This window comes from Halichoerus grypus, chromosome 9 (genome assembly GCF_964656455.1).
Source record: "Halichoerus grypus chromosome 9, mHalGry1.hap1.1, whole genome shotgun sequence".
In the NCBI taxonomy this organism is placed as follows: domain Eukaryota; kingdom Metazoa; phylum Chordata; class Mammalia; order Carnivora; family Phocidae; genus Halichoerus; species Halichoerus grypus.
The window spans coordinates 46,421,650-46,447,302 of record NC_135720.1 but is presented as its reverse complement, the minus strand read 5'-3'; positions in this window follow the sequence as shown (position 1 = coordinate 46,447,302).

Genomic DNA, 25,653 nt, shown 5'->3' with positions numbered 1-25,653 from the left:
CATACCATGACATCAATTCACAGCAGGTGCTCAATAAATGGTAGCCACCTGGAGTCTACCCACGGGTATATGCGGGCACAGGACCGTGGCAGCTGACTGGACTTACCTCCAAATGGCAATTGCCTGGACATACCTGGTTAATTCTCATGAAACTTTGCCAGACTTTATAGAGTTCATATTTTTAAAAAATACATTTTTCTTTTCAAGGTGATGATGCATCTAAAAGATACAATAAGTTACTGTGACAAGAATAAGCCCAAGCTTACTGAAGAATCAAATAAAATATTTGCCAATTCTCAGCCACTATTTCACCAAAAGTTATAGGTTGTTTAAGAAAAATTGTTCTGTCAGAATTTTCATACCGGGCATGTAATATCTTGATTGTTCATAAAACCTCATTCTGAGAGATATGCTATAAGCCTTTCAATTTAATCATTGATCAGAGGGTACAAATTTTACTTTAGAATAGCAAAAAAAGATAGAAAGCAATTAATATTTGGTGTTTAAGTAAATATGTTGCTTCCTACATATAATTAATTTTAAATTATCACTTCTGCCTTCAGGTATCTGGATAGAGGAAATATATCCAATAATATATACTGAATCCTCAAAAAATGCCATTTTCTCTCTGAAAAATATCATCAAAATGTTTGACTTCATATCCTATACTTATTTTTCTTAGGTCAAATTCCGTGTTTTGTTTCGTTTTGTTTTTATATATACTGAAAACCCTTGCTGTGTGAATGTTGCCCCACTATATCTCTCCATCTATAAATATTGTTTTTATTTTTACATTTCCGTCTAAATAGACTCTCTCAGCTCCATCTTTTTCTCTCCCTTCCACTCAGTGTTGGCCCAGTCACACTCTGCTTCCCAAGACTGTTAGCAACCCCTGACTTAACTTCATTTTCAGTTTCTCCAGGTGGGCAGGTGTCCTTCTTCTCGCCTGGACCTCATGCCTCAACACTCCACAGCCCACCCTTCCTCTATGCTAATATTGTCCACACTGCAACCAGAATGATCTCCTAAAAAGTAAATAAATCACATCTTGTTAGTTCCTGGCTTATATTTTTCCAGTGTATTCCCTTTGCACTGAGAATGAAATCTGAACTCTCAGCAAGGCCAGGATGATGAGGGCGATGTGACCTCTCCCTCCTTGGCTCTCATTCTCTATGCTCCAGCTTAGACCTTACAATAAGTCCAACAACACTCATTTTACAGATGCGCAAATAAAAGCCTAGGGAGGTTAAATTTATCCAAGATTACACAGCTGACCTATGATGCAACTCAGGTCTATTTGACTCCAGATCATATACTCTTATTCGATGCTACAAAACTCGTATTTCTTCTTAGCTACAAAACTCATATTTCTTCCTCTGTGAAGCCTTCCTTGGTATTTTAATTTGCAAAAAGATATTGTACCTTTACTAGTGCTTAACATTAGATTATTAATTATAATTGCATCTTTCCCTGCAAACTGTGGGCTTCACAAGGCATGTCCTAGTACAATGTTTGGTATAATGTCGAGCACATGATAGGCATAGGTAACAATTTTTGAGTAATTAATTATTCTGGGCTATAATTAATTAACAGAAAGCAGAAACATTATAGATATGTTGTAAATATTTCAATAAAATAAATTTCCCTGAATGTTGATAATTAATCATAATAGAAAGCTGGGGATTAAATATGCTATTTTTTTTTCATTTTCTAACAGTCATTTTTATTATTTTAGTGTGTTCACTCAAAAGAAAAACAAAACAAAATTCTAGAAAATACTTGTTCTGGCTGCACAAATAAACAATCAACATTCATTTAGTACATGGCAAATTAAATGTTATGAGAGATTTGAAGAAATTGAAAGATCAGAGGCTGTCTCTGAAGGTCTTTCGATTTTCTTGTCCCTCAAATTGCTCAAAGAAAAATACTAACACATGACAAGTACATAGAAACCCATAATTTTACCAACATATCCACAAAAGCCTGAAGATTCAGGTAAGTAGAAAGAAATTTCATAGACTTTATTAGTCTCAAATGCTTGGACAAAGGTCTTCATGTAATAGTTTTATTAGTCAGCAGAGATTTGATAGAGGAATAAAATGATCTTTGGAGGGGGACAGTATTCTGCACAAGAGAATTAATTGGAACTCAAAGAGAAATTTGAAAATATATTTTGAGGTAGGGATTAATTATTCATTTCAAAAGCAATGATTGTCAGCTAGATGGAGAGGGCAGAGATGGATGTACAGGGAAGAGCATTTGAGTCAGCAATACCCAGGTAAAAATCCTGACAGTCTCACTATGGAGGAGTTGTGATTTGATGAGAGGCACATTTCTATTTAGAAATTAGATGCCGGTGGTTCTCTGTTCATTGTACTTTTAACCAGGCATCTCTTCCCGTGTTCACCATCCTCACCAATTCATTTGTCTTTGCATGGAATTTACTTTATTTACCACAGGCATTTTTAACCAAATCTGAGTTCAGTGACATTTCTCTTCGCACTCTCTCCACAACATGTAGGAGGCAAACATCCCAGAAACTTCCCATCTCTCTTATTTACAAGGAGTCTTTACAAGCGCTCTGGGTACAACAGAGAAACTTCCCGGTGACACAACAACCTGCCTCTGCCCCAGGAAAGATTAGCATTCCAAAGCTCTTTTCCTTGCCTTTTGAAGAATATCTTTATGTTTGACCGGGAGCCAAGATTCTGTTACATCAAGAGTAAAGGCATTCTGGCATAATTACGTTGCAAATGTTTCTACAAATACTGATATATAATAATGCGATTTAGATAACACAAACATTTTCACTTCTCCTAATTGAATTTTGTATATACTTCATCAGTACACTCAATCGATGTAAGGTGACCATAGAGTTTTTTTTTTTTTTTTTTTAAAGATTTACTTATTTATTTGGGAGAGAGAGAGAGCACACACAAGTGGGGGTAGGGACAGAGGAAGAGGGAGAGAGAGAGAATCCCAAGCAGATTTTGTGCTGAGCGGGGAGCCTGAGGTGGGGCTTGATCTCACCACCCAGGAGATCGTGACCTGAGCTGAAACCAAGAGTTGGACGCTCAACTGACTGAGTCACCCAGGTGCCCTGACTAGTAGAGTTTATTTATGGTGACCAACACAGTTGTCTACTAACTATAAATGGGTCAGAAGTTCTGCAGTTTAGTCGGAGTCCTCTAATATTTTACCACTTAGAGTGTATTCCTCGGAGCAGCAACAGCTTCACCTGGAGTTTGTTAGAAATGCCGACCCTCAGCCTCACAACAGCCCAGGTATTTGCGTTGACCTTAAAATAAAAGATGTCCTGTTCTAGGCAGAGGCTCTACGGCTATTTGTGATGAAAGATCAGTGTTTTCCCCAGGTCACACTGCCCCATCCATTGTGGACTGATACTTTTGCAAAATACCATAAAAACAAATTTCTAGAAAAATTAAATTACAAAACAATGAAAATTATATTTTAAATGCCAAATTTTTCATATGTATGTGCACTACATTTAGCTTTATAATCTTTTTTCTTTGTAGATATGTATGAGTGAATATGAAAAAGAAATATAGGAGAAATTTTAAACAATGAATATAATGCATAGCATAACCATATTAAACATAATACCATTTATGGAGTGTTTCTATGTGCCAACGATTCATTGTGCTCTATTGTTTCGCATATTCTATCACGTGACCCTCGTGATTCTTGGAGAATATGTCCAGTTCATTTGCCCATTTTATAGATAAGCAGTCTAAGGTTTAGGTTAAACAATTTGCTTGAGGTCACACAGCTAGAAAGGGATGAATCCTGCCTTTGAATCCAAGTTCTATATAACTTGAAAGCCTAAAACTTTTGCCTTCCTAAGACCTCAGTCTGATCTTTCCAAAGAATAGAGAAATTCAGAGAAAACATGTGTGCTGTATTATTTCTAGAAATCCCAAGTGTTGACAGGAAAGTCAGAAGAATGTTACTGTATCAATGCATTCACTCTACCATCTAGGCTCTTTTCTGTTATTGTCACTGTAATACAATTGATTGCAGGGGGCTTGTTAGGCAGAAATTAAACTGCTGATCTGGGCGGAAGGGGGATAGAGAGAGACTGGTTGAAAATGAGGATGGTTGATTAATAGTAAAGATTAAACACTCGAAGGAATATAACTCTTACCTTGAACATTTACAATAATATCATTGCCAAAGAACTCCCTAGAGTGGAGAAAGATGTAAAAAAGACATTTTGGGAATTAATATACAATTTGGGAAGGGAGTTATTTAAGTAAATATGTATGCTTTCAGAAAAAAAAATGGCACAAAAATGAACAGATCCCATATCTAAAACCTATTTCTGACTTAATGTAGGTTTGAGATGAACTTCTGATATCTTTAAAACAAGAATTAGGTTTTATTCTTTTATTTATTCCATCATCATTTGAGGGGAGTTGCTTTCTAGGGAGGATCATACAGGCAGGCTTCTCCATGGCTGCCCTTCTCTTAGCGGCAGGGCTCACTGGCACCTGTGCTCAGACCTGAGTATTGAGCTAATGGTATAGTAAATCTATTCTTGGCAACAGCCGCTGCAGTCTGCAATGTGATTGTTGATTCTGGTCATTCAAGACAATGGCCGTCTACAATGCCAGGGATAGCTGTCACTGAGCTATATTTTTACATATAGCTCATTTTATTTTCCTCCCATCATTCTTTTCCTCTGTGGGAGGAAACATTACACAACCTTCAGTAGATTAGAATTAGCAATCTATCTGCTTTGCAAATGATATATTAAAAATAAATAGACATTTCATTTGAGCAATAAGCTAACAAGCCGTCACTGCTTTAATAGTGCTCTTACCATTTATTAATTGAAAATCAATTTGGTTTGCATTTCCAAAATGCTGCAATTACCTGGACTATTACATCACACTGCCAATATTTTTTTATGTGTTATTTAGACCTTGACAATTAAATCAGAAATGCAACATATTAATCCTCAGAGCCCTCATCTCTCAGTTTTTTCCCACTTTATCTTTATGATTAATTAATTCAAAGATGGTCTGGTTAAGGGAATATTGCACAACTTTGACCAATAGATACTTACAAAATGTAAACGAGGTCCTGAATTTTTGAGAATTTGGTGCTAAAATTTTTGAAAATGGGTATTTACAAAATATGAATGAAGTGCTGAAAATGTTGAACTTTCTGGGTAAGAGAAATTTGTGTATTTGTTGGTGTTGATTAGTACAAAATGTGGAGGTTATGTGTTAAATACTTTCAAAATTACCAAAGTTGTAACTGGAAAGTAACTTAGAGATAATTTGGTTTCAAACTCCTCAGTTTTCAGACTTGAAAACAGATGCAGAAAGATGAAATGGTCAATGAACTAGCTAGTCCAAAATTCTTTCTTCTCTTGTTGGATTTGCAATATTCTCTTGACAACAACAGAAGTTTAGTTAGAACCATATTATACTCACTAAGGAAACTTGGTTGTGGTTTCTGAGAATACAGGAATTATTCTGAGGTTGTGGAATGTCCAGGATTTTCTCTGTTTCTTCTCTTACTTTCTCCTTTGTTTAAAAAATTGTTTTTTCAATAACGTATCAGATTGGACTATCTTTTTTTTTATACAATTGCATCACTATTTGAGGTCTTCTTTAAAAAATGTTTATTATTAATTATTAACCCCATTTAAAGGATGAAGAATTAGGAATTTTATCAATATTTTCAGTGCCAAATAGTATATAAATGGTGGAACAAAGTCTAAAATCTTCATCTTATAACTCCAGATCCCTGGTATAAGCTCCCTACATTTCTTTGGCGTTAATATTCACTTATATCTGAATAACAAGACCAAAACCAACTGCTGGGGCTTAATCAGATGAAAATCCTGTTGTCCTTGGAGCACCAGAGTTGTCTGGTTTTATTCCTAGGACATGGACTAGAAAGGCAATACATACCTAATGACGGTGAGATACAATGACTCGTGGCACTGAGCTTCTGGAGCAAATGGAATTATAGAGCTGGAATCCCAGCCATCAAGTATTTTATTACGTGGTCACAAGTGTTACTGGCTGTAAGGAACAGTGAAATCACTCTGCTTTAACCCTCTCTGGCACAAGGGTATGTGCCAAAATGCCTTTTGAAAGTAAAAGGATATTTCAACTAATAACATGCATATTCTTCCTTATTCAATATTGTGTTTATATAAATCTATTTCTGAAGGAAGAGTCTTGATGATAATTTAAGTGAATGAATTAATTAAAATTTAATATGGTACATTTTTTTTTTTTTACTTGAAAGGAATTTAGAAGCTATTCCAAAATTATCAAATCCATAAACTCACATTTATAGAATCTACTACGATGCATTCTGGCTATATAATAATTTCATATTTTGGAACAAGAAACATGAACTATAATTGGTATAGCACACTGACTTAAAACTTTATAAATCTCTTTCTTCCTTGGGCCTAGTTGCCAGAGAAGCACATGCCTTTAATCTTTATTAGAAACTGGAGTTGGCTTTCAAAATCAACCTTCTTATAGCTCATCTCATTTCTTAAAGTGAGTTTTTTAGAAGTATCATAGGGCTAGACTTGTATAAAATAGCAGTTACTATATTTCTCATAGTTTGTGTGGGTCTTTATAGATTGCAAAATGTCACAAACTTTATTTCATGCCAATCTTACAACCAGCATCTGGGTATTTATTTTTAAATTTAATTTAACTTAGTTTTTTGGTAAAGATTTTATTTATTTATTTTTTTTAAGCAATCGCTATACCCAGAATGGGGCTCAAACTCACAGCTCCGAGATCTAGTCACATGCTCCACCAAGTGAGCCAGCCAGGCGCCTCAGGGTATTAATTAATTAAGTAAGTAAGTAATTTTATTTTAGAGAGAGAGAGCCAGAGGAGAGGTAGAGGGAGGGGGAGAGAGAGAATCCTCAAGCAGACTCCCCACTGAGCAGGGAGCCTAATGTGGGGCTCAATCTCAGGACCCCAAGATTATGACCTGAGCCAAAATCAAGAGTCAGCTGCTTAACTGACTGAGCCACTCAGGTGCCCCCAGAGTATTTATTTTTTATTCAAATTTGGAATTTCAAATAAGTAAACAAAAAGAAAACACAGGTAAATAACAAACCTCTACCACCACCATTACAAAATGCCTAGACTCTGAATTTGAGAGAATTTCTGGCCAGCATGCCATTGGAAAGCCTAAAAAAGAACACTTGAAACCTAAGCCAAGTACTCTCTTCTCCTTTTTGAGCCAGCCTCCTGGACACCTTGGTATCTATGATAGCATATTTCTGGGGTCCCTGGGCCCAGAAAGATCGAGTTCTGTTTCTGTTTTTTATTTCTCTCTAAGCTTTGGTTTCCTCATCTGTACAATGAAGTTAAGGCTTTTAGTGCTTTAAGTGAAACAACATCTCTGTGGCACAGGGTACCAATGTGAATATAATGCGTTTTTTTTTTTTTTTAAAGATTTTATTTATTTATTTGACAGACACAGCGAGAGCAGGAACACAAGCAGGGGGAGTGGGAGAGGGAGAAGCAGGCTTCCCGCTGAGCAGGGAGCCCGATGTGGGACTCGATCCCAGGACTCGGGGATCATGACCTGAGCCGAAGGCAGCCGCTTAACGACTGAGCCACCCAGGCGCCCATAATGCATTTTTATTAAGTTGAAAGTTACTGCTATTGTTGATGATTACATGATTAACGTGAGGTGCAGTACAATATAATGGAGAGACACGCCCCAGAAGTTAGAGTTTCTGAAATGCTGTCCAGGAGGAACTTTACAAGCTAAGTTATGTGAATAAATTTTGCAGCTTCCTTAGAGAACAGATTTCAGGATACATAAACAAGGTTAACTATACCTCCTTTATCTTGTCTTATCTCTGGTGAAGGTAAAATCAGTTAAGGCAAATGAAAATAATTTATTGCTATTGCATATAAACATTTATGCTAATTTATGTGTGTTTTTTTAGTTTCTCGGAACTAATTTAAAAACCTCCTGAACACTTTTTTTTTTTTTTGAGGGGACATCAATATCCTAAGAATGAATATTTAGAAGGTGGTCTTGGCAAAAGTTTTCCAAACACCAGGTATAAGAAATGAGGGCTAGGAAAATTGCTTGCCCGTGAGTCATCCCTCCCAAAATAATTGTTTAAATCATAGAGGAAAATATTTCATCAAATTCACTGATTAGTACAACTTGATTGTAGAAAATTTTCCAGTAAGTTTAGAAGCAATAAAACCTAGATAGAGAACATAAATTGAATAGAAACAATAAAACCGCTAACATTGACCAGTAATCTGTTATTACATTAAACTAAGTGTGCTTACCTTAGTCTATTTTAATGTTATTATTTTCCACTTGAGTTTATTTTACCCCTCATTATTTTTAGTCCACAAGTCTTAAGACACATGTTAGAAGATTATAGAGGTAACGAAGTTAAATAAAGCACAGATAATTTTTCTTTATTAACCTCTAAAGAATCTGTTGGCACTCAATACTCATACTATCATTTGGAAAATATTTTCTCTTTAAATATACATAAATCCAGGTCAATAATTAATAAATTTACATCCCTATACATAAATGTTTAAAGTTTCTGTCTATACTATTTATCAGAAAGTTGTATTTCTTTAATTTAAAAAATGTGAACTATTGATGTTACATTAATATATACTTTAAGAACCCTATGAGAAAGAGTGGGAAGCTACTGTATTAAAAGCATGGTCTTCCTGGGTTATAGGTTCTTTGGAGATAGACACTGTTCTTATTTATCATTATAATTCAAATGTCCAACATAAAACCTGTTTGTATACGTAGTGGTGGATTGAAAGTTGTCAAATTTAACTATCCTATTGAATTAATTACCATGTGAAATGATGTCCCCTTAGGAGTGATTCTAGGGCTTTTCAGGGGGAATTTAATGATTAATGATTAATTGATTTAATGATTTAAAATAGGCAAGTTTGCTTTTTTCCTGACAAAATTAAATTTCCCAGTTTATTATTGTGACTTTTACTCAAGACCTACTCCAAAGGAGAGTTTATCACTTAAAGACTTGGAGGCTTCCATGGCCTTGTCCTGTGTCAGTCGGTGATCGCAGGTACAGATGGTAGGAAAATTCTTAGTGTTTGTTTTTTTTTTTTTAAGTATTCAAGAGTATTAAAGAGCTTACCAATTAGGAAAGCCAGATGTCATGCCTAAATGTCACACAGCCGGAAAGGAGGCTCACACCACACGTGCCGGATGCACTGGCCCCTGGAGCTACAGCCACCCCCTTCGGCATCACCGGTGCTGACCTAGTCGGCAGGACGTCCATCTCGCTGCCCCGCAACCTGGAAGCCTCTACAGCCACCACATTGCCCAGACCGACTCAGTGTCTGCTTCTTCACGTTGCCCGTGTCTGAATGAAAGTCTCAAGTAGTTGAGTCTGACTGGCTGAGCCCGTGTCACATACCAGCACCCTGGGTGCAAATGGAGGTTCTGACTTCTGTTTGAATTGGGGCTACACGGGAGGCATCAGAGGAAGTTCTCCCAAATAGGAAAGTATTGAAAAAGTGCTGTGTTATAGGAAACATCACGTATTTCTGCCAGAAGTCCTTACTCCCCTCTCTGCGCTCACTCTTTCCACATACCCTCGCTCTCTAGGTTTTGGTCAAAATTGTCCTTTTTTAAAAAGTTATCTTTGACAAAGGGATTTTTGTATAGGCTGTATTTCATTCTCCATCAAAGGATAGAATCCTACTTGTCTTACTTTTCTCACAGACCTAAAGAGAAAATAAAATAACTTGCAGACACTTTGAGAGGCAAAACACTTATTTCAATATAAGGTATTATTATTAATATAATAATATATATAATATATAACAATCATATTATATTATTAATAATTATATTAATTATATTACAATATAATTAATATAATAACACCTTTGTGGACGGACTAGGGCATATGACATTGACATCACCGTAGCCTCAGGGAGATCATTCCTTAGTAGATTTATCGTGTCGTCTGCTAAAGGAGGTGAGGAAAGCTTATTATCATCCTTGTTATAAATAAACAAGAGTGTACTACTGATTCATTAAAAAAGAGTTCTTTGAAAAAAATCTAAAGAAGCTTTAACTATGAGGCTAGTGTTTATAGATATTAAAGATTTTTTTTTATTAATTAGTTTTAGAGGAGTTTAGTATAATTATTACCAGTATGAGCTCAGAATTGGCCAGACCTAAATTCTTGGGTCCTTAATTACCAGTTTTGTGACTAGGAGAGCTATTTAAGCTTCTTAAGTCCCAGTGTCACTTTTTTGAAAATTCATCCCATATGGCATTATTATAATTAAGAGAGATACTATGTATAAATTATATGCCACAATATCTGTGATAAAAATGCAAGTTAGTATAAATATTACATTATTTTAGATGTTAGAGGAAAGGGGTTGAAATCACAGCATTTAATTTCTTCTCTCTTTCATGAAGGGGCTGTGTGTGCGTTTCCTTTGAAAGATGCTTGATATACTGAATCAGGAAGAAAATCAATTGTTGCCACTCTTGATTCTTCTTTCCGGAAGGAAGTCTTCTTTTCTGTTTATTGCAGCAATCTGGAAGACAAATCTAAAGGTGATATTTTTGCATAATATAATTTTTCAAATGGTCTTAATGTTTTTATATAAAACTCCCTACTAAGCTGAAAGTGATGCACAGCATTTGCCTTTTTCTCATAAAAATCTCATTATACATGTTAACTGTAAAGTATACTCAGTGAATAAAAATGTATTTTATTTTAGTTTTTAGCCAGGGTTAAGCACCCTACTGTTGATGTATTAATCCACCAATATTTAAATATCTGTTTTGCCATAATGCAATGGACTGTACTGTTTAAATACAAGTCTCTACTTTTATAATCTTTAATAAAAACTGGTTAATTGCTGTTGAGGTCAGAATTTAGCATAGAACTATTACTGATATTAAGATTATACCCACAGTCAGACTATTTGCTAATTGTAATGTAAATGATAAATAGTTTATAATAGAAATTTCATTTTCACTAAATACACATCAATATAACTCATTTTTATAACAGTAACCTTTTTTAACTTGTTAAAATTGAATTTGTTTTTGGCCATTGATTAACATTTATTTTCAGTGAACTTTTGTGTGATGAGAATATGATATAATGTCTTAAGACTTTTTAAGAAAAATTAGGAGATTAGAAAATAACATGGAGACTTCTAGATGAAAATACATTTTGAGAAGAAAGAGCATGATGTCTATCATCAAAAATCAAAGTATTCTTTCTGAAAATGATCCTAATCATCTGTTGAGAAAAATTTGTAATAGAAAGGATATGCCAAAATAATATGCTTTTTAAAAATTTGCCTGTCTGAATATTAGACCTTAAACCAAGGCTACCTAAGATAATGTCTGTCCTGGGATATTGATTTAGAAACTGATAAGAAGAATACAAAGGGAAAGACCAGATAATTATCAGCTTTTGGCATTCAAAATAGGATTACATAACAGTGAACAGTCTTGCAAGCCAGGCTGTTGTAGTGAAAAAGGATTTGGAGACTTCACATCAAAGATTCCTTTTCCCTGTGATAGAGTAGTAAAGATGTACTTAGAATATTATTTGTCCATGGCCTCCTGGTCTTTATATGATAGTAAGATACAGCATGTAAGAAGAACAAAATAAAGCAGGCTATATTCTGGCCCTAAAAAAGGAACAGAGAAGAAGAGGAACATAAAGAAAAGGAAGGAGAAGAAAGAGAATCATGTGTCTTGATTTTCTGGTCCTCAGCAATTAAAGAAGTGGTTCAGAGTGGTTCTCAGCTACTATTTGGAGCTCTGTGCAAAATCTTGGCTTGTGACATATAAAAGAGAAAAGTATGGCAGATGATCAGGAAGGAGGAGGGCCTCTGTTTGAAGTCTTCCAGGCTCTCTTTATAGTCTATGTGTGGTTGCTGAGCTAAGAGCTGGGGGCCTGCCGTGGGGGCTAAATGGGTCCAAGACAGAAGATAGGGAAACAGGCTAAATTAAGTACAAATTACTATTAATAGTAATAATAATAGCCAATATTTATTGAGCACTTATTAAGTGCCAGCATGATTCTAAACACCTTAGGCTTTTCTCACTTAACTTTAACAACTCATTGAAGTATAATCTCTATATTGTAGATAATGATTCTGAAACACAGGTTAAGTGTTTTGCCCAAGGTAACACAACACAACTAGGAAGTATCTCTATAAAGATGCACTCCATTTATTCAGGTGATATATTCTTATTTTGATGGGAATCCTCAAATTTTAGATCATTGCTTTTTTTTTAGGGGTTAGGGCTAGGGCTTCACTGCATTTAGACAATTTTGGTAATTCCCTCCTCCTCTTTTACCGGTATGTTCTCAGTGACATCTTTTTTTTTTTTTTTCTTTTCAATTTTAAGAAGGGAAAGAGTAAGACCATCTTAAGTCTCTTAATACTTGAGGATACCAAAAGAGTTCTCTGGACTTCTCCCCATCCACCATTATGACTTCAAAAGGGAGGGGTGGGTGGCTAGGATTTATGCAACACAACTATAAACTTTTCATTCTTTTCTTGACTACCACTTTTTTTTTTTTAATTGTTTCCAGGGTGAAATGGTGCCCCTTTCATTTTTTTGTTGATTTTTTATTTTTTTTTAGTTTAATTTAATATATTTTAGGGGGTGGGGAGGGGCAGAGGGAGAGGGAAAGAGAGAATCTTAAGCAGACTCTACCTCCCCAGTGTCGAGTCTGATGTGGGGCCGGATCTCACAGCCCTGAGATGAAGATCTGAGCTGAAATCAAGAGGTGGATGCTTAATCGACTGCCCCTTTTATTGTTGATTTTTTAGATATTAGATATTGGAAGAAAGTTTTTCTGATAAGACTTTATACTGTCATCATTAAATGAAAGTTATGATTTTTTTTTCCAATGAAAAAGACTAAAGCTACTTTAAATGTTTATGGATATGCTTTGGTAGTTAGGGAAAAATGAAGTTACAACTTTGAAAAGAGATACTTGACTACAATAGTAATAATAAAAGAATATACATAATTCTTTTGATAGTTGTAATAAGCAGCAAGGTTTTTGGATGTTAATTACATAGCTTATCTTCACTAATACAGAAACTATATTAGTGGGGGAACGGGAACCAGAAGTGAGAGTGAAGGGTTATGTGTAAATGACTTAGTGGTTTAGAAGAAGACTAAAAAAGGAAACAAATAAGGTAGGGGGCTAACTATCCATGCAACAGAATGGCAGCACCTTTGCCAGAACTATAACCTACGAAAATTAGAAGTCCAACATGTGCTTACTGAGTGTAAGTCTAGGAGAAAGACTGATTATTAATGAACTACATTGGTTGGTATTGGCAGCATTTGGCAAATAGGTACCAGAAAAAAAAAAGATGAGTTAAAAAAAATTGATCAGATAGGAAGTAGAAATGAGAGATACTAAAGAGCATCCAGGAACTTGGAGTTGAAGATTTTGGAAAGACAAATTCTTCTAGACATAAATAGTAACAGATGAGGTTCTAACAGACTCTGAGCGATAAAGACCCTGTTAGGACTTCTTTGAAAACTGGCTCAGCCTGTGGCAAAAAAAAAATGGATAAAGGATTTGTCCTTTTCATACAAGTCTATCAGCCACCAAGTAGTTGCAACAAGTTGAAAGAAGAAGGTATGGAAAAAATGCTATAGAAGTATATTTAGGGAAAGAACATTTGAGTGGTGGTTACTGATACAGGGAAATGTCTGAGAGCAGATGGATTAGAAGCCTACTAATTTTTTCAGGGATTTTTACTGGTATGGAGAAAATTAAAGCCTGATTTTAAAATGCCTGAGACTGACATTTGAGGCTTAAAACAATCCTCGATCGGGGAGAAGGCTATAAAACAGCATCTCCCCAGCAGTAGATAAGTGAAACATTCCATAGCAGATTACTGGAGAAAAATGGATGAAGTATACCACCCACAGAGTGAAATCATGGCAAACTCAAGGATTGCCCTCACTGCAGAATAGAGGTTTTTACAATGTTTATACAGAGGAATTTCAGAATTACTGTGTATCGATGACTCACCTGGGACTCTTATTCTTTCCCTTTCCAGAAGGGAATGAGTGTTGTCTCTGCTTTGTCATTTTAGTTCACAGATGGATAGAACCAAAAAGCCACATCCAGACCAGATAGCCAGAGACCCCTGACTTAGAGTTGGAGATATTAACTGGACCTTTGATCACTGGGGACAGATATTTGTTAATGAGAAGCTCTGTGTTCAACAAACAAACATTTTCTTCCTGGGTATACAGCTAAACTACATTTTCCAGCTCTTTTGTAGTTAGGTTTGGACCATGTGACCGAACTCAGGCCATTAGAACCTGAATGGAATTATCACATTATCATTTTTAGGCCTTTCCCATACAAATCTCTCACATGTAATTTGCTACCTTCCACCTTCACTGACGTCAATGATTTATGACATGAGTAGACAATGCTTTTAGTGTTTCAAGTCACTGAGACTTAGGGGTTACTTATTATATTACACAGTTCCAATAATTATTAAATAAAATAATCTAAAAATTGCCTAGCTCAAGACCTAGCCCTTCATAATTCCTCAAAACTGTTACTTATTTAATATCAAGTACTTTACAAATTCTAAGATTAAAGTATCAAGAATGACATTTAAAATGAATGCACATAAGGAAGATGGAAGTTAGTTATTGGGCATACCAAAAACAGAATGGTTTTTTTAATTGTTTATGGGGTGGTGCAGAGTAAAGGCAGAACGTGTTTATTTTCCCAGAAGTCACAACTTCAAGCAATGGATGAAATATCCCAAGGAGCTATGCTTTAATTTAACTAAGAAGAGACTTTACAAGGACTGTAAGGGACTTTCTTCCTTGTGGCAGCCAGCCCAATATAAACAACAACATTCTGGTATAGATATCTCTCAATGATTTATACAGTCTTTTAAAAAAAATTACATAAATTCTCAGAAGTTAGTATGAGAGAATATGTCTCAATAAACATTAAGAGAGAGAGAGAAAAAATACCAGACACATGAAGTAATATTTTAAGTTTGTTTCAAAAGATAGAACTTGAAAAAGCTTTTAATGAAATTATGACTGATAAAAGAATAAATTATAAGTAGACTTTTTTAGAAAGGAATGCCATTGCTCATTATTAAAAATGTCAAAATACAAAAATCTATCCCCTCAAATTAAGACTCAGGTCTAGCAATATTTCACTATTAATGGAATTAGAATGCTCTGTCTTCAGGTGTTCTAATTACTCCAGGAAGTTGCATAATCTACTATCATCCCTGCAAATTTTTATCATAATAGAAAGTTCTTATTCAAATTTTATTCCCTTCAATTTAATTGTTTTGTCTTTGTATCCTCCTGGAATGACTAAAGAACTTTGTAATTCCAAGTTAAAAAGCACAAATTTAAGTTTTTTAAATATAAGAATCTTCAAAACTGTGATTTACTGACCACTGTCTGGCAATATTCTCTAACTATCTGATGTTCTACATCATGAGCCCCACTAACACTTACATATTGAAACACATACTTCCGCATTTATAAATAAATCTTGGTGACGTATTATTTAAGAGAACTAATCCTTTATTGACAACTGAATTTACATATTCGTGAGTTACTTTTAAAATTTCCCAGAATCACTTCACTTACACTTATGGTAACACATTTTCCTTTGAATTAAATTTACCCACAAACAAAGGAAGGGTTCCCAACTACTTATATGAACACATGAAAATATAATTTCAACTCCTAAGGGTAGAAGAGGTCACAAAAACAAGCAGGCTAACACATGGACATGTCCAAAACACAGGATGTAAATTTCCTCTAAAGTAATAGATTCCCATGACTGGTCTTAGAAATATCATAATGAAATAGTTTTTATTGTAACAGATTTGTCATGATATAATCTTTAAAATGTGGGCCACATATCTGCAAGGGTTTATACATAAAAGATTGAATGTGGTATTTGACATCATTTTCCAGTTTTAGGAAATTGTAAAGGTGGTAAAAAGACTTTAACATATTCTAAAGAGAAACATTAAAACAGAACACAGTAATAACTACCCAAGTTATAAGCATCTGAACTCCAACAGCTATTAATTTCACTAAGAAACAAGGAACAACTGAAGAAAATAAATTAAGTTGCAGCTAACTAATGCAAGTGGCAAAAGGGATAATTTGTCCTATAGACTTTTGCAGAACATCTGTGAAAACCCTCTGCAACATTAGCTAACATTATTACATTGTATTGAATATTGATTATGCTAGAGCAAAAATACTAGCTAAGAAATATGGATGTAATGTTCTGAGATGAAAATAAGGCCATACATTACTAAGCAATCTGTTTATATTGCTGATTTAATGACCTCCATCATTATTTATCCTCTTCTTCTAGAGGCAATGCATTCTCTTCTGAACCTTGAGCCTCCTTCACTATATAGTTGGATATTATCTTTGTGACTGATTGTGAAAAATAATTCCAAATGCTACTTATATGAAATAGGCTTTGAAGAACCAGAAAAAAAAATTTGTCTGAAGTTTTTATGCTCTCATTTCTTGTCTATTTCCACTAGTACTGGGTGTTGGGGAATAAAACAAATTATTACAACAAAGCAGCCGGAGACAACATGGGCAACTTTAATATGTCTCTATTGTGTGCAGATTACCAAGAAGTGATTTCATTTAGACAAGATCACCTTAATTAAAGACACATTATGACTCTAAGTTTATGCAGGGAATTAACTTATTTTTTGACTGATATCATTTTATATTTGTATAACCAAAAAAATTAACTATAAAACTATGAGGAATATAAAAGTATTCAGTAAGTGACTGATTAAATGATTAGCAAACAAAAATTGACAGATTTTCTAAAGACAAAAATCTTAGGGAAAATATAATGGGAAAAACCTTTATATATAACAGCAGAAAACAGTTCAAATGGTCAGAAATAAATTTATAAAGAAAGATAAGAGTGTAGTTTATAAAAAAGATTGAGTGGGCGGTGACAATGTTATTTAAATCAGGGAAGAAAGGTGTATCGCTCGATAAATATTACAATGACTGGCTAGAACATTTCAAGGTGGGGCAAGTATCCGACCACATTTTTTTAAACACCAAAATAAATTAACAGATAGATCAAAGACTAATGTTAAATATAAAAAAACCACAGAACTAGATGAAAATAATAGGTGAATTTTGTTTTAATGAAGGTGAAGCAGTAAAGATCATTTTAAGTAGGCTAAAAAAAAAGCCATAAAATAAAGATTGTTAAATTTGATTACTATCTAAGCATTTTTCCAAGATGAAAAACATAGCAAACAAGGCCCAAAGACAAAAATCAAACACGAAAAATGTGTTCACAAAATATATTACAAGGCTCAATCTCTTTATTTTGTAAGGAATTCTTACATTCAGCAAGAAAGGAACTTATAGCTCAACCTAAAAATGGACAAAGGGCATACAGAAGCAGTTTGCAGCTTTTAATTTATTATTTACCTATTTTTTTCAATAAGTGATATAGTCACAGGAATTAAAATCCAAATGATACACAGTGATGAACATTGAAAAGTCATTCCTATTTTTGTGCCCATGTCCACACCATACCCCCAACCTCTTCGAGGAAACGACTTTTATTAGTCTTTCAAATGTATCTGTTAGCGTTTATTCATGCAGACATAAGAAAATGCAAATATGTAGGTTTACTTCCCCTCATTTTACACAAAACACACCATATAACATCCATTTTTCTGCACCACACTTTCTTTTTTTGATATAAACATATAATGTGGAGATTTTCCTTTTTTTTTTTTTTTACATAGAAATCATTCTCATTCTTTAGGGAGCTTGCATATTCCACTACATGGATATACTGTAGTTTACTTAACAACTCCCATAAAGATCGGCCTTTGGCTTGTTTTCAATATTTTGCTATTATGAATAGGAGTGCTATGAAGAATGATGTACATAGGTCATTTTCTACGTTTATTGGTATAAGATATATTTCCCAAAGTGGAATTCCTGCGTCCAAGAGTAAATGTAATCGCAATTTTGAAAGATACTGTCAAGTTCCCCTTTATTAGAGTTTGAACTATTTCACACTCCTGCCAGCAAGGCATGAGTATACCTCTCTTCTCAAAGCTCTGCAAATAGAGTGTCAAACGTTTAACTTGTTAACCATGTGTGTGTGTATATATATATATATATATATATATATATATATATATCTTAGTGTAATTCTTAATATGAATGAGAATGAATATCTTTTCTGATGTTTCAGTATCATTTTTCTTGTTTGTGTGTGTATGCATATGAATACATTTTGTATTTGTTTTGTTTGTTTTGCTTTTGTTTTTTCCTTGGACTTGCAGATAATTCGATTTCTATATAGTTAAAGGATTAAACTTTTCTTCTATGGCTCCTGGAAATTTTTTTTAATAGCTCCCGAGGCTGGGTGCCTGGGTGGCTCAGTGGGTTAAATGTCTGCCTTCAGCTGAGGTCATGATCCCAGGGTCCTGGGATCCAGTCCTGCGTTGGGCTCTCTGCTCAGCAGGGAGTCGGCTTCTCCCTCTGCCTCTGTTCCCCTCCGCCACTCATGCTCGCTCTCTCTTTCAAATAAATAAATAAATAAAATCTTTTAAAAAATTAATGATAGTTCCTGAGGCATAGGTAGAAAGGACCTGCCAAAACCAAAACCATAATATAATTCCAACCTGTTCTCTTCAACTACTTTAAGGTTTTATTTTTTTAAACATTTAAGTTATTGACAATTTTGTGGTTTATACCTGTGGTTGGGTATGAGATATCAATCTAATTTTAATCTGCTTCTAAATGGCTACCACTTTATCTAACACAATTGAGTATTTCACAATTTTGAGGTTTCATAATTACCACTGCTGACTTGTGGTACAAAGGGTTTTCAATTATAAATCAATGCACAATCTTGATTATACTTTTAGAAAGTATGTTCAGGGCGCCTGGGTGGCTCAGTCATTAAGCATCTGCCTTCGGCTCAGGTCATGATCCCAGGGTCCTGGGATCGAGTCCCACATCGGGCTCCCTGTTCGGCGGGAAGCCTGCTTCTCCCTCTCCCACTCCCCCTGCTTGTGTTCCTGCTCTCGCTATCTCTCTCTCTGTCAAATAAATAAATAAAATCTTTAAAAAAAAAAAAAAAGTATGTTCAAACAAAAACAACATATTTTTATATAAAAAATTTGGTAATAGATGATATTGCTAATTGTGAGGGACAGTAAGTACTCTCATACATAGCTGATGGAGGGTAAAGTATGCAACCTTGTTGGATAGCAACTGGTATTGTCTATCAAACAATTTATATGCACATAATTTTGATACAACAATTCTAATTGTAACATCAATATAATCACACATATACATGCAAAACAACATGTTGTACCATACACAAGAGATTCATTAACTCTATTCAGGTACATTCACTCAGTGCTATGTCAGTAGCTGTTGGAACATGAATGAAGTGGTTCTATACGTATCAGTATAAAATTATTTCTAAGAAATATTAAATGATGAATAACTATTCAGAATACTATGTAGTATAGTGTTGAAATTTATGTAAACAAAAATATATGTTTATAAATATGTGCTTTTAAATATATAAAGCATATTATATTATGAACATAAATATGATTAGCCCTGTGTCTATTTACACATTCACTCATATATATACATATCTATATTGTATATATTGCCATAAATATGAAGACTATGAAAGACAACAAATACACTAAGTCTGATGCTTGCTTCTTAGGGTTGCACACTTAGGCTCTGCATAGGAAAGAGGTGTACCTTTTTTCAAATAAAATTTTATTTAAAAATAGTTTTAAATTTACTGAAGAATTACAAAGACTGTACAGAGAACTCCCATATATCTCACAATCTGTTTCTCCTATTAACATCTTGCAGTAGTATGGTATAATTTTCAAAATTAATGAACCAACATTGATACATTATTACTAACTAAAGTCCGTAATTTCAAATTCCTTTTGTTCTTCTCTAATGTTCTTTTTTGTTGTAGTTCCAAGATTCCATCCAGGATAACACAGTGCATTTGACTGTCATGCATGTTAGGCTCTTGTTGACTGTGGCGATTTGTGACTTCCCTCAGCCTTAACAGTTTTGAAGAATGCTGGTCTGTTGTATTGTAGGATACCCATCTATTTGAGGTTGTCTCGTGGTTTTCTTATGATTAGACCAGGATTTGGGATTTTTCAGAGGGACACCACAGATGTATATTTCCACTGCTATCACATCACGTCACCATAGGCATACATACTATCAACATGACTATCACTGTTGATATTAACCTTGATCACTTGGCAGAGGCAGTGTTTGTCATGTTTCTTTCCTATAAATTTATTCCCCACACCCCCATACTGAGGCCTTTGGAAATAAGTCACTATGTCAGTCTACATTTAAGAAATACAGAGTTATGCTCCACTTCCTTGGGATCGGAGTGTTTACATAAATCAGTTGGAATGCTGTTGCACATATTCATTTATTTTTATCTGTATAGACTCATAGATATTTACTTTGAAATTTGGGTTATAATTTAATACTAATTTTTTTTTATTGCTCAAATTGTTTCAGTTCTGACCTTTGACGACTCTTTCAGTCAGCTCCTGTGCCACATTAATGTACCTCAGACAAAAAAAAAAAAAAACACTTGCTCTTGCTTCCTTTCTGGCTGTACAAGGTGCTGTAGGCTAATCTTCTGGTTTTTTTTTCTACTCCAGTCCTAGAATCAGTTATTTCTCCAAGGATTCCTTAATCTTTTTATTGGAGAATGGTATTAAAAATCAGTATCAGAGTTAAGTGCTCCTTATCACTGGGATGGTTCTCTGTCTAGAACCTCTTAGTAGACAGGACAAAGAAATATATATGTAGATACTAATCTGTGTACATACATGTACTTATAAATATTCCCATCTGAATCTATGTTGACCAAACATGAATTCTCACAGACGTCTCCAACTTTAATTCATTATAACATGGATCATTTTAGTTTCCTCCCCTTGCTTATCTGCAACTTCCCACTTCAACAGTGAGAAGTCTTGTTACCATCATCCACCGTCCATTTCCTTATTTATTCAATTTGAATATGCATGTATAGCTGTATCAGTATAATTAACCTGTATCCTCATGGCAAACAATTTTATCAACTAGAGTTTAGTCTTATGCACAGTTCTTTTTGCCTTTAATCTTACAGACTTCACTCATTTCCACAACTGAACACCTTCCCCTCCTCTCACCCTTTTAGTATTATGTTGGCTGCCCTGTGACTTTTGCAGTTCCATATAAAGTCTAGAGTTATCTTGTCAATCTCCATAAAATAACTTACTGGAACTTTAATAAGAAACATACTTTTTTTTAAAGATTTTATTTTGGGGGTACCTGAGTGGGTCAGTTGGTTAAGTGTTTGACTCTTGGTTTTGCTCAGGTCGTGATCTCAGGGTCATGAAATTGAACCCTGTGTCAGGCTCCACACTCAGCCTGGAGTCTGTTTGATTCTCCCTCTCTCTCTGCCCCTCCCCCTCCCCTGCTCGCTTGCTCTCTCTCTCTTAAAAAAATAAAAAAATAAAAAAAAGATTTTATTTTTAAGCAATCTCTACACCCAATGTGAGGCTTGAACTTACAACCCCGAGATTAAGAGTCACATGCTCAGCTGACTGAGCCAGCTAGGTGCCCCAACATATGCCTAATCATATGTAATTTTGCAATTTTCTATTTTATTATTTTACCCTGAGCATATATTCTCCTAAATCAATTAACAAAAACAACAAAAACCTAGTTCAAGGAGCTCATGCCTTCATACCATTCTCAATTTTACAGTTTGATTGTGTGGTATTTAATTAGATAAAAGTTCCCATCTCAACTTAAAAGAAACCCCTTATATATAAGACCAAAAGAAAAAAAAAACATCAAATAATAATGATGAAATAGCCAAAATTTAATTGAAAATCTAAATTCGTATTTACTCATTTGTGTATTGTGTTCTTGTCATAGGATAAGCAGTAGAGAAGAATAAAATTCATGATCCATAACCTATATAACCTAGTAGTCTAGAGAAGGAATTATGAAGACAAGGTACATACATGGCAACCTGAACTCCACAAGCACAGGAATCTCAGCAAACTTTCCATCCCTTAATTCTCAGGATCTACTTGTTCCTGGAACATAGGTTTCCTGGAATATAGTATCAAAAGTTTCAGGTTTTCTCTTAAAGATACCTTCCTTCTAACAAGGCACAGCTGTGTATATCCTATTTTCTATTACTTTAAGAGGATAGAATTTCAACATGATTTTTTTAATATATGTAGTCACTTCATACGCTTTAATAATTATTTTTCAAACCAAGTAGGTCAAAACATACTAATTTTTATCTCATAGGATGGCATAAACAATGCAGAAAACTGATAAGGTTATTAACTGCAAAAAGGGAGATGATTTCTGATATGTGGGGTGCTAGAAAATTCATGATTTGAACATCAGAGAAGAGGTTGTAGGTGTATAAAATATAGTAAACTATAGAAAACTCAGTAACACACGTGAAGAGAAAAGTGACTTTAATAGTGATATGTGGACAATTATTACTTTTTTAGTTTCACATCCAAATATCATTCTGAATTTAAGGGCATCCATCATTGTTTAAGGTGTGGTCAGAGGCAGAAATTCTTGTTGTTGGAAGCCCAAGACACTGAATATTTTCTCTTAGATAACTCCTGCAAGATAGGACACAGTCAATATAATGCAAGTTTCTGTGCTTCTATTTAGAGCTTTGAATCTTAAGACAAGAAGCCAAATACAGAAGGCCATTTGAAACCTTATCCATGGAGCTGTGGTGACAGCCCAATGTTGGAAACAGTAGATACGGTGGAGTGTCTGATATTGGTGTTATCAAAATGATGTGAAATAAAATATTCTTGGGCATAACTTTGGATAAGATCTCTGCTGACTAACCTCCTTGTTCCCTACCCATTGTGCGAGCCGGGGTCTCTAGCCTTCCTTTCAAGTTTGTGAACCTTGAAATACAATTTCAACCCCTTATTTTCTGCTTCAGTTGCTCAGTTGATGACTGTTGCTTGCAACCAAGACACCTTACTGAAACAAAACACAACATACAAATACTGCAAAGGGAGGACAAGGAAATCACTTAAAAAATATTTCTGAGGATATATAACAATGCTTACCAGAAAATCTATTGATAAATAGACATCTACCAAAAAAATATCAAAGCACTCAGTTCATTGCTCCACCATCTGAAGTCTATCTTGTTAAATGGTGTCTGTATTTGGAATATGAGATTAGAGAAAAAGTGAAGTATGACAATAAGATTGGCTTTAGGGAGAAGAGAGAACATGGGGCTGCCATAAAGGAAGTGAGATAATTGACAGAAAAGATACTTTACAGAAATATCAATATAGAATTTCAGTAGTGAGAATGGAGAATTATACAGAGCTTATACTGCTTTTGGAAAAGTTTCAAAATGCAGTTAAAGGAGAAGCAGAAAAAAATTAGTCTGTTGTTTTTTTGAAATTAAAGTTCTAAGGAAACGGGAATCCTTATGTGCTTGAAAACAGATACAGCTTAATGAGCTATAATAGAAAGAAGGCAATTTTTTCTTTAAATTAGTCTTTCTTAATTGTGTGTTTGTGTGGAGTCTCTACCCCTGTCTATTTTGTTTCTGTCTCCTTCTCTGTCCTTATTAGTGCCCTTCCTTCACCTGATTGTCTTTTTCCTCCACACCTTTTTTCCAGTAATTAAATCTCTCCATTTTCAGTCCTTGTCTGATCCACAGGTTCCTGTGCTCACCGTTTCTCAGTTCTTGTCCCCATCACCTAGTTTCAGTGGGCATGTCCTGTTCCTATGAAAAAACCCAGCATGTCGCTCTAAAACAGCTCTGCTGGACTCATTGCTCCTGCAGGGAGCAAAATCAGTGCATCTGGACACTGCTTAGTTCTTCTGCAGATCAGACGTTAATACAGTTAAGACACAGCTTGCTGTCCAAAGAAGCTTTTACACTGCTGTGTGTTTCCACTGAATAAATACTCAAGAAAATAAAAGTGAGCACACATATCAACTCACATGTGTACACTCTATTTGAAATGTTCTCCTTTTCTCCCTTCCACATTCTGTTGTTAATGTGACCAATAGTCTTCAACATATGGTCCTCCAACAAAGTCTTTATTTCTCTACGAAGGTCTGTGAGGCTTTTTCCAGCAGAGTTGGGAATGACATTTAAAAACAAAGCATATAATAAATCCATTACTTCTGGAATCTACGAGGTATGAGGAATTGATTCGGCAATTATTCCATGTAAAAAAACAAGTAGCCAATGACAATTAGTCCTTTTATACCCACCAGCATGTAAAAATTATGTCCAAAGAATTTAAGTGTAGATGTAGAAGGAAGGGAAGGATAAAATGGTATAAAATTTGATTTTATATGATTTATTACGTTTTTTGAATTTTTAAAAAAATATCCTATGGAGTGTCTTTTAAATTTTTTTGCTCTTTTTGCTTGGATTGGTTTTCTTCTATTTTATGGGTGGGGGATGTTCTCTAAAGCTTTATTTTAATAGCAACATAAATAATTTCTTCATTTGTGATTTATCATTTTCATTTGCTAGGTGAAATATTTTGATGAGCTGAAACTTTTAATTTTAATATAGTCATATGTATTCATCTTGTCCTTAGTGGTTTGCAAATTTCATTTCTTGCTTAAGAAATGGTTCCATATGCAAGGATAGTTTCATGTATTTTCTTCTAAATGTTTTACAATTTTTTTTAACATTTATGAATCCAATCCATATGGAATGGATTTCTGTCTGCTGTGTGTGTAGGTGTCCCTGTTCATTTTTTTCACATAAAAGTTATATCTTACCATCATTAAAAAGTCTCTTATTTTTCTATTGATCTGCAATATTAGCTAAGTAAATAAATAAATAAATTTGGCTTATCAGTATAGTTTATTTCTAGGTTCCATGTTATCTTCCTTTGATCTGTTTTTCTATACTTGTACTCATAATACCTTTTCTCACTCAATTGCGTTTTATAATAATTTTTGATGTTTGGTGAAGCAAATTGTACCACTTTTTTCTTGTTCAAGATGGGCTTGGCAATTATTGGACTGTATTCTTTCATGTTAATTATAGAAAAAAATTTATCAAGTTCCATAAAATATAAAAACTACCTAGGGTCAGATAGTAAGTAGTTTAGTCATTGCAGGTCTTTAACTACTCAACTCAGTTATTGTAGTGTGAAAGCAGTCACAGACAACACAGAAGCAAATGGATGTGTCTGTGTTCCAAAAAGAAAAAAGAAAGAAGAAAGAAAGAAAAGAAAGAAAGAAAGAAAGCAAGCAAGCAAGCTTTATTTGCAAAAGCTGGTAGAAGACTGGATTTGGCCTGAGGGCTATAGTTTGCTGACCCTGCCTGTTCTAAGGCAATACCTCAGAGGCTTGGATCCTTAAATAATATATTACTTAGTGTTGCCTTTTTTCATATCCACTTTATATCAACGTAATCTTAATATACTTATTCTTCTGAGATTTATATCTCTCAATATTGTT